General features: G+C 37.7%; 1 protein-coding gene across 1 annotated transcript in view; it reads left to right on the top strand.

Annotated features, from left to right (window-relative positions):
• LOC110019221 (serine-threonine kinase receptor-associated protein-like) overlaps positions 1 to 9470 on the top strand; it is a 96330-nt gene that overhangs the window by 8072 nt on the left and 78788 nt on the right. The window lies entirely within an intron of this gene.

Below are 9470 nucleotides of genomic sequence, written 5' to 3'. Positions count from 1 at the left end.
AAAAAAAAATCCACGTTGAAGATTCAAAGTTAAGGGAAGTTCATAAAACCAATCAAAGCAATTAGTATAAGGATAATGGTGGTATGAAGGAATATCTCAAACATCCTGATTATTAGATTCAGGAATAAGACTTATATAAAGGGCGCAAACCTGGGATTGCAGTAGAGGATGCAAAAAAAACTTCTGGCGAGTGTGAGGGGCTTCGGTGCAGAGAGAGAGGCGAGCGAGAGCTTAGATCGTTGGGGGGAGTCGAGCGAGGCCTCTGGAGCTCCGATCGATGGAGGAAGAGACGCACAGGAGTTTTGATCAGGAGAAGGAGACGAACGACTCGGTCTGTTCGGTGGCAAGAAACGTCCGAGGGCTTCAAATTCAGAATCGAGCTTCTTCGACGCAGGGAAGAGGCGAGCAGGCGAGGGCGTCGAGCGGGGACCGAGCTGGCGAGCGCGGGAGATTGGGGTCGAGCGGGGACTCTAGTGCCAAAGAAAGCGGGCGAGAGGAGGAAGAGGTGAAGTGCAGAGACGAGATCGAGCAGGCGTGCTTCGATGCGAAAGAAAGATGAACGAATCCGGAATCCCCTGCGGGGAAGATACGTGAGTCGAGTGGGAGCGAGCGGAGGAGAGGAGTTCGGGATCCAGCAGAGAGCGAGTGCGAGATCAAGAAGGGAGCGTGCGGGAGATCGGGATCGGAAATATCTCGCAAAAGTGCTCAGCGTCAGTCGAGGTTCTCGTGAGCGAGAAAGAAATAGACCTGCTGGAGAAAGAGCCGTTACGAGACAACATTGGCGGGGAAATTAAATACCTTCCTTGCGCAGAGGAGGATTAATTGGAAAAGAATTAATCTTCATTATATCAGATTATGATGTAATTAATGATATATTTGAATTTTGAATTTTGAAATTTGAAATCTGTGGGGTGAAGTAATTAGCTCGGGTTTAGGTCATATCCAACCCAAGTTAAACTCGAGTTGAACTTGGGTTCAGCCCGGGTCCGCTAAAAAAATGCATCGATTTTTGTGCCATTTATGCGCGTGTGGAACCACAACAATATGAGTGTCTTTCCTAGCTAAAATTGACGTTCCGGATGTGTTGGTGCGGCCCGTTTCGCCATCCGGGGTCATCCGGACGAGTTCGCCGACGGTCGGGCCAAAAAAAATGTGTCAAATTCATGTGTGGTATAATGAGTGCGTGAATTTCAGCGTTCACGAGGGTTCACCTAAGGTCGTATGATTCTGCAGAAACTTATTTTCGGGCCCTCTACATGCTGGTTCTTAGCCCTTGCAACTAGAAGTTGAGTGCTTGAAACCACTCATGCGAGTTATTCACAAAAATGAGTAAAGAAGCGGTTTGAAGTTCTACGGGAGGTGTACTCCATTACTAGTCCGCTAGGATGGTCAACAAGAACTCCTAAGGCTAGATTTTAGGTTCTAAGAGTAGGAGACTAAGACCTCACTAAAAATGAGGTCAACAGTAGGCATCTCAGTTGTGCTTGAATAATATGATCATAAGTTGCATTTGGCTTCTGTGGATTTTGGCACTTTCTGTTTGGTCAAGAAGGCTAGATAGCGGGCTCCATATGGTTAATTGACTTCTTGGTATTTAACATTTGATGTTTTTAAAAACTTTTATTTGAGGATTAATCTTGCTTCATATGAGGAAGAAGTTGTTTAAATGCATATGAAAATGGAGAATTGTCCCACATCTTAAGTGAAACGGTAATTGAGTTTATAATATGTTAATTATGGCCCTTGCTAGTTAAGCTTTTGGCTCTCTAGGTATTTTCTTCACTTGCATTTTAGGTTCAACTTGGGCCCTCCATGTTACATTTTCATAACTCCAATAACTTTATTTCTTTTATTAAATTACGGGCCTAAATTGATGTTATCTTGACATTTCTTTTGAGTTCAAGCTTTACTTTGATATTGTATTTTTTTTCTTCTTTTTTTCTGGAGAACAATGTTGACGGTTCCTCTTTCATGATCTCTTTTATTACTTGTCCTAGCATCATTTTTTCTCATGGTTGCAGGATACCCAAATGCTTCTAACTGGTGGTTTTGAAAAGATTTTACGTTTATTTGATTTGAATCGGCCAGATGCTCCACCAAGGGAAATTGATAAATCACCTGGTCCCATCAGAACTGTAGCATGGTTGCATAGTGATCAAACAATCTTAAGTTCATGCACTGAATTAGGTGGCGTGAGGTATTGCAATTTTCAGTATGTTTTACTTATTTTTTGACTAGTTTCTTACCACTTTTACATTCAGTGCTAATTTTCTGTCTATACCTTGTATATTTTAATGTTTCTTCTATATCTTTGTTAGTTTATATGTTGCCTTTGTGGTGAATGGGATAAATGGGGAGGAGAAGCTCATGGTGCTAGAGTTATGTTTTGAGAGTAGAACCCTAACATGGTTTTAGTGAAGGGAGGCTAGATATTTGACTGTTCGTGGGAGAAATTTAAAGATTGTGTGTTGGAACGTTTCTAAGCTATTCGAGAAGGAGACCTATATGAACAATTCTATGTCTTGTTCATATATCGGACAATTGGTAGAGATTCAAGCTATTATCGGACAATTGGGGATTTTTGAATCAGAATTGAAGGGGAACTTTATGAAGGGCCTAAAGCCTGACATTTGGGCAATACTCTGATTATTGAGACTACGGAGATTGAGGGAGACGATGGAGCTCACCCATATGGTGGAAGGCAAGAACTAGATGATGAGGACGAGAACCAGATGAAGATAACCAACAAAAGTGTCACCACAGGAGGATTCCACAAGTGTATCTTGACGACCATAACAACAAGGACCCAAACGACGTCATTTCAAAAGGAGACGCTGAAGGAGAGGAATACGGGTTCTCGGGGTCAAATTCAATCGCCTCACAGAGGCAGAGGTGCAGAGCAAGAGAATAAAAAGATTATATTTCCAATGTGATGAGAAGTATGCTCTCGGCCACCAGTGCAAGGATTACACACTCCAGGTCCTTTTAGTTTGCATAGGGTGGAGGCAGATAGCGGAGTCGGAGGAGGAAATGGTGGAGGGAAAGGAACACTTACACTTGAATGTAGCAGAAGCATTTCTCAACTCAGTGGCATGATTTACTCCAAATCACATCGTGAAGATGAAGGGATTGTTCAGGGAGCAGCCGATAGTGGTGGAAGTGGGACCACTCACTATTTCGTCTCAAATTGAATCGTCGACAAGTTGGGGTTGAAGCTGGTAGATATAGGAAGCTTTGAGGTCATGATGGGGAAAGAGAAGGTGGAGAAAAGCCGAGGAATTTGCAGGTGATTGGTGTTGATACTACACGACCTATAGGCGGTAGAGGATTTCATTCCCTTGGGAAGAATTGATGTGATTCTGGGAATGAAGTAGCTACAGATGATTGGAGAGACAAAGGTGGATTGGAAATCACCGATGATGGAGATTCGGGTGGAGGGTAGGAAGGTGGGGCTATTTGGTGAAGTTGTAGAGTATAGAGGAGATGCGGGATCTCGGGTCAACAGTTTCCCGAGGGTGTTCAACAACTTCTACGTGAATTTTCCAACATCTTTCAACATCGTAGAGGGTTACCGACATTGAGGGAGCACGAGAATATCATTACATTGAAGGGGGGTTTTTTTCTTATCAGTGTCAGACTATACCAATATCTTTAGGTTCAGAATGATGAGATAGTGAGATTAATCAGGGAGATGCTCGAAGCAGGGATGATCAGTGAGTTGCTCGAAGCAGGGATTGTCATGCTCATTGTGAGCCCTTTTTCTGTTCCAATTCTATTGGTGAAGAAAAAAGATGGTAGCTACAGATTTTGTGGGGACTATAAAGCGTTGAACAAGGAACTAGTACCAGAGAAGTTTCCCATTCCGGTGTTTGACGAGCTATTAAACGAACTTTTTGGAGCATTCTTCTTCTCAAAGATCAATATGAAGTCGGGATCCATGAGATCCAGATGAACTCAATTGATGCACAAGACAAGCATTCATGACTCATGAAAGACATTACGAGTTTTTGGTGATGTCATTCGGCCTTACTAACACTTCGACCACATTTTCTTATCTCATGTACAGGGTTTTCCAGCGTTACCTCAGGATATTAGTCCTAGTATTTTTTTTTTATAACATTATGATCTACAGTCATATGAAGATGGAGCATATGGTACACTTCAAGGCAATATTGGAGACGTTCAGAGAGCATCAATTGTATGCCAACATGAAGAAGTGCTCCTTTGCACATTCCACATAGGAGCACCAAAGACAATTTCAGTCACTACTGTGATCATATGGGAAGTTGCTTGTTTGCATGGTGTTCCTGAATCTATTGCATTAAATAGGGACAAGGTGGTCCTCAAATATTTCTGGAAGGAACTGTTTAGATTACAAGGGACAATACTAAAAAGGACTAGAACATATCATCCCCAAATAAATGGCCAGGCAGAGGTCGTCTACACGAGTGTGGAGACATGCTTGTGCTGTTTTGTATCAAATACGTAGAAGCTGCGGGCAAGGTGGATTGCTTATGCTGAGTAGTGGTACAATACTTCATACCATACTGTAACATGGATCACTCCTTTCAGGGTTTTGTATGGACAAGATCTACCTCACCTGATACATTATGAGCATAGTATGACACCAGCCCAATGTGGATCAATACCTGGAATAGAGGGACATAATATTGTAGAACTCAAAGGATATCTACTGAGGGTCGAGCAAATCATGAAAAGACTTATGAACATAGGAAGGAGGTACATTTTGAGCCCGGAGATATGATTTATTTGAAGCTAAGATCTTAATGATAAAAGACATCGACCTGGAGTAGAAGAGAGCTTTCCACACATCATTTGGACCCTATGAGTTTGTGGCATGCATTGAGACCATGGCATATCGTTTGAGGCTACCATCGTCATCATCATTGTATCTGATGCTTAATGTTTTACAGTTGACACATGCTATAGGAGACCACACCAATCGTCTTCACTACTTCTGACGCTGACGGAAGACATGGAGGTGGCTTTGAAATCTTGGAGGTAGATTGGTGCATCGAAGAGTGAGAAGAGCAAAGGAGGTGCTTGAGTGGAAAGATTTGTCATAATATGAAGCAATGTGGGAGCCTTATGAAATGATACGAAAACAGATTTCATCGTTCCACCTTGAGGACAAGGTGTTTCTTTGGGAGGGAAATATTGTTATGCCATTGATCCACGAGGGGCCGTTCTGGACTCAGTTGACTAACCCACCCTAATCAACAACCAACCGATCAGGTCAGCAAGAAGGGGAAGAAAGCCTTTCCGCCTGGGAAGATTCCTGTGCCTGGGTGGGGCCCACCAGGGCTCTAATCACGTATACCAGGAGAAGAAATTAAGGGAAGTATTGGGTGGAAAGTTGAAGGGGGGGAGGGGTTGGGTGTTATATTTGGGCTAATAACCTAAGGTTTATTTTTTATGTTTTGGATTCCTGTAGTTTTCTCTTTTATTGTGTTTCTTGCGAAGTCTAGGATTTGTGGAGAGTCGATCTTCCTCTCGAATTATAGTTTACTTTCTTTATCTTATTTGTTTGATTGAATATTAGTAAAATTAGCCCTAATATGGTTTTGCCCTCTAATTGTCTGCAATTTGCTTGTTGATTTTGACTTTGATGTGTATCATATACCTTCTTAATATTGCCCATGTTCTTAAAACAAGCACCATCATCCTCCAATTTTTTGCTCACTTATCCATTCATCAGTATCACACATCTATCATTTCTCCAATATAGCATTTTCATAGTTTTGTTGTTTTTTTTAATCATCGTTATTAATCCCAAGCACAATAAGATGATTTGAAGTTTATTGTTAGTTTGGTCATTGATTCTTTGTCAAAATGCTTAAAATAAAACATAATTTGATTTTTCAGTGTTGGCATACTCCAAATAAGCAAAGCTTATGAACTATAACTTTATTAAAGTGGATAAGGGTATCACCTATAATTGTATGCCATAACTTTGCTTATTTATGATGAGAATTAGACAAGGTTGGTAAGGATGCTGCTGACAATTGATGCATCAAAACTAAACTCAACTATAGTGAAAATGGTCAAGTTCTTATCATGTTTAGAATTAATATAAGATTTAGTAATGAATTTTTTTTTTTGGTGTTTTTTCCTTTTTTTGGTGTGTGTGTGTGGATTGAGATAGACACACTCATATAATAAGTGATGTTAATTTGCAGGAGAAGTTATTCTTTATTTTGTCATAGTTTGCAATAGCGAAACCTTAAATAAAAAAGAGGGCATGCTTAGTTTCAAAACAAGAGTTTTTAAATCATAATATTCATTTATTAGAAGGAAATTAAAATGTTTTTTGAAGATTGTAAGGTGGTTCCAAAAAAATGTTTGAGCACATAACCTTGAGTAATAGTTAATGTATATATTAATAGTAGAAAATCTAATTAAAAAAATCATTGTTTGTCCAAGTCCTGATTTGAGTCATATACTGTGATTTATCTCTCATTATTCCCCAATAAAAGGAATCATTGTTTTAAAATAGTATTGTATATTTATAAGGTGGGAAATTAAAACTCCAAGGTAGTTTGTTTAGACGAGAGAACTTTAAAGGTAGTTTAAAATTGATGCAATAAAATAGATAATTGTATTAATAAAAAGAGGTTTTTGAAGTTGAATCAAATTTGGTATGATGTTAAATGGCTAATTATATTAATAAGATTATTATATAAATTTAAAAGAGTATATATATAAATCGTACAGGGTTGTCAATAGATGACTCGACTCAATGGGTTTGAGTTGACGTGGCTATTATTTTCGTTAGCTTAGGGTCAAAAAGGTTGATCCAATTATTATTTGTGTCAAGTTCATGTTGACCTCTAATTAACCTAAGTTAACTCAATCACTATTTTGGTTTGGGCTAGGTTTGGTTGAGTTAAATAGGTCATCTTTGAGTTATTTGGGTCGTGATAATAAAAAAAATTGCATGATCCATATGTTAAACAAGTTGGGTTAGGTTGGCTTAAGTTGATTTAGATTGGGGTCAAATATTTTGATACATATAATAAATTATTTGGTTTAGTCTCGAGCTTGACTGACAACCTCGAAATCTTGCATAAGGAAACATGGTTGAGTAAGTAGGTACAATATATCATGGTAAAAAATTGCTTTTAAAGATTATTGAAATTTAAATATGATTGAAACATAATATCATTATGTCTACAAAGAGCATTATAAACAAATTCTAAGTTACAACTTTTGATGATTTTATTTTGTGCAGGTGCGTAGGAGAAATAGGATAAATAGAGTATAAGTGTAAAGAAAGGAGATCCAAGAACTTGATCTCGTTAAATGTGGTAAGTGGAGAAAAAATGATTACTGGAAGCAATAAAATGTGATAAATATAGTTGTCGGATATTTTTTTTTAAATCAAGATTTTAAAATTTAAATTTTATTTAATATATAATGTAATTTTAATTTTGTGAAAATGGTATTATTTTTTCATTTTTGGAAAATGATGAGACCGGATATACCTCACATATCTATTGGTTTAAATAGTTGAACTCGATATCATAAATGATATATCATCTCGAATGATGAACGTATCACTTATTGGTATGCTTAACTATCTAAACTTAAAATTTTATGACTCTATTTTGGTCTGCGAAATTTATAGCCGACAAATTCCTCTATCTAATACACAAATTAGATAGTTTTTAGATTAATTCGGGTTCTTAATTCCCTATAGAGGCAAACCCCTATAGTTAATTACATCTTAGGCAACTAAAGTCACTTAAGAAAACTCTCAATTAAGATCAGAGTTTCGTCTTCAAGAATTCAAGGTTTAAGTTTTCACGATTGTTTATAGGAAAAGTCAAATGAGATAGATTCAAATAGGAACAATTATTTCTGAAGTTCAAAGGAGCGGAAAGTAGGAGATGTCGAAAATACTGAAGAATATTCAGTGACATCTCAAAAAAATCTATGGTTTGGCTTTACATCTTTGAAAATGAAATTATGTGATGTTTCAGTCCTGTAAATTATTTAGATATTCGGGACTTGTGTCTGCATGTCATATACAAATAACCCGAGAAAATGTGAGGATTCAAAGTTCTAAAAAGTTTAGGGCTTATATCATACGATATAAAATCGTAGAAAGTTCTAAACGATAGTGTATGAGGGTTTACGCCGTGTCAAACAAACAAACTCGAAGTCCTATGGGTGTGTTATTTAAATCTATCGAAGCCAAGATGGAGCTCCTCCTGCCGCCTCCTTCTGAAGCTCCTCCTGCCGCTTCCTGTCATAGTCTCAACCGTTGCTTGAAGATGAATCTTCACTCGCCCACGTCGACGCCTCGTCCCGAGAAAAGGATAAAAAAAACATACCTCGAACGGCCTGTCCTAGGGGATTGAATCAACATGCTAAAAGGTAGTAACTAAAAGCAAGAGTACATACGAATGTATACAATACAGTGCAATAAAGAAAGAAAAAGAAGCTATGTAACGAAGTACGGTAAAAAAAAGTACAAAGAATATGCGAAATGTACAATATAATACAAAAGAAAAGAAATGTACAATAAAGAAAGAACTATGTAGCAGAAAAAGTAAAGAAACTGAAACAATTAAAAGTGTACCTGGTTAATTCTGTTGATGCTAAAAACATATTACAATTGTATGATATAAAAGGGTTAGATAAACATTTGCAGATTATAAAAGAAAAGCTAAACGATAAGCATATGAAAATCTAAAGTGGGATATATGATTTTAATTTGGAGTTAGGCTCACAGACTAAACCTCTCTTTTTTTTTATTTCTCGATCCCCCAGGCCATTGATATATCGAAGTCAACCTATCAATATCAACTAGAAGTCACTAACGCATCACCCCTAGAGTCGGGTAACCCTAAACCCTATCATTTAATGGATTAGTGAACCCAAATAACATCTGAACTTATCTGATTAAAAGTATAATGTACCCATGTGAGATGATATCTAAACTTATCGGGGTGCGGTGCGCCTATATGTGATATTAGGATAAGTGATGGATAGTATCTGAACTTACCAATCAACAGTTTACAGTGGGGATGTCTAATAGGTGGTATTTGTTGTATAGTATCTAAACTTATCAATTAAAGGTGTGTAGTGTATCTATGTGGGGTGTATTAGATGTATTATTTGGTACATGAAGTGTTTTAAATTTATCAATCAAGATCAATCAAGAATGTGATGTATCCTATCATTTAATGGATGTGTGATTTAAATAGTATTTGAACTTATCAGGGAGTGGCGCACCTATATGTGATGTTTAAATAAGTGATATGTAGTATCTGAACATTTTGCAAGTGTAGTATCTATGTATGATCTGTCGGGTAGTGTCTAGTGTGTAATATGTGATGTGTTACAAATGTAGTATCTGTCGAGTAGGGTGTGATGTGTAGTATTTATTATGTAGTGTCTATTGGTCTACGTGGCATTTCTTGTGTAGTATTTAAACTTATCAA

Source organism: Phalaenopsis equestris, unplaced genomic scaffold (assembly GCF_001263595.1).
Source record: "Phalaenopsis equestris unplaced genomic scaffold, ASM126359v1 Scaffold000054, whole genome shotgun sequence".
Classification (NCBI taxonomy): Eukaryota; Viridiplantae; Streptophyta; class Magnoliopsida; order Asparagales; family Orchidaceae; genus Phalaenopsis; species Phalaenopsis equestris.
This window is presented reverse-complemented; position numbering and strand designations above follow the sequence as displayed.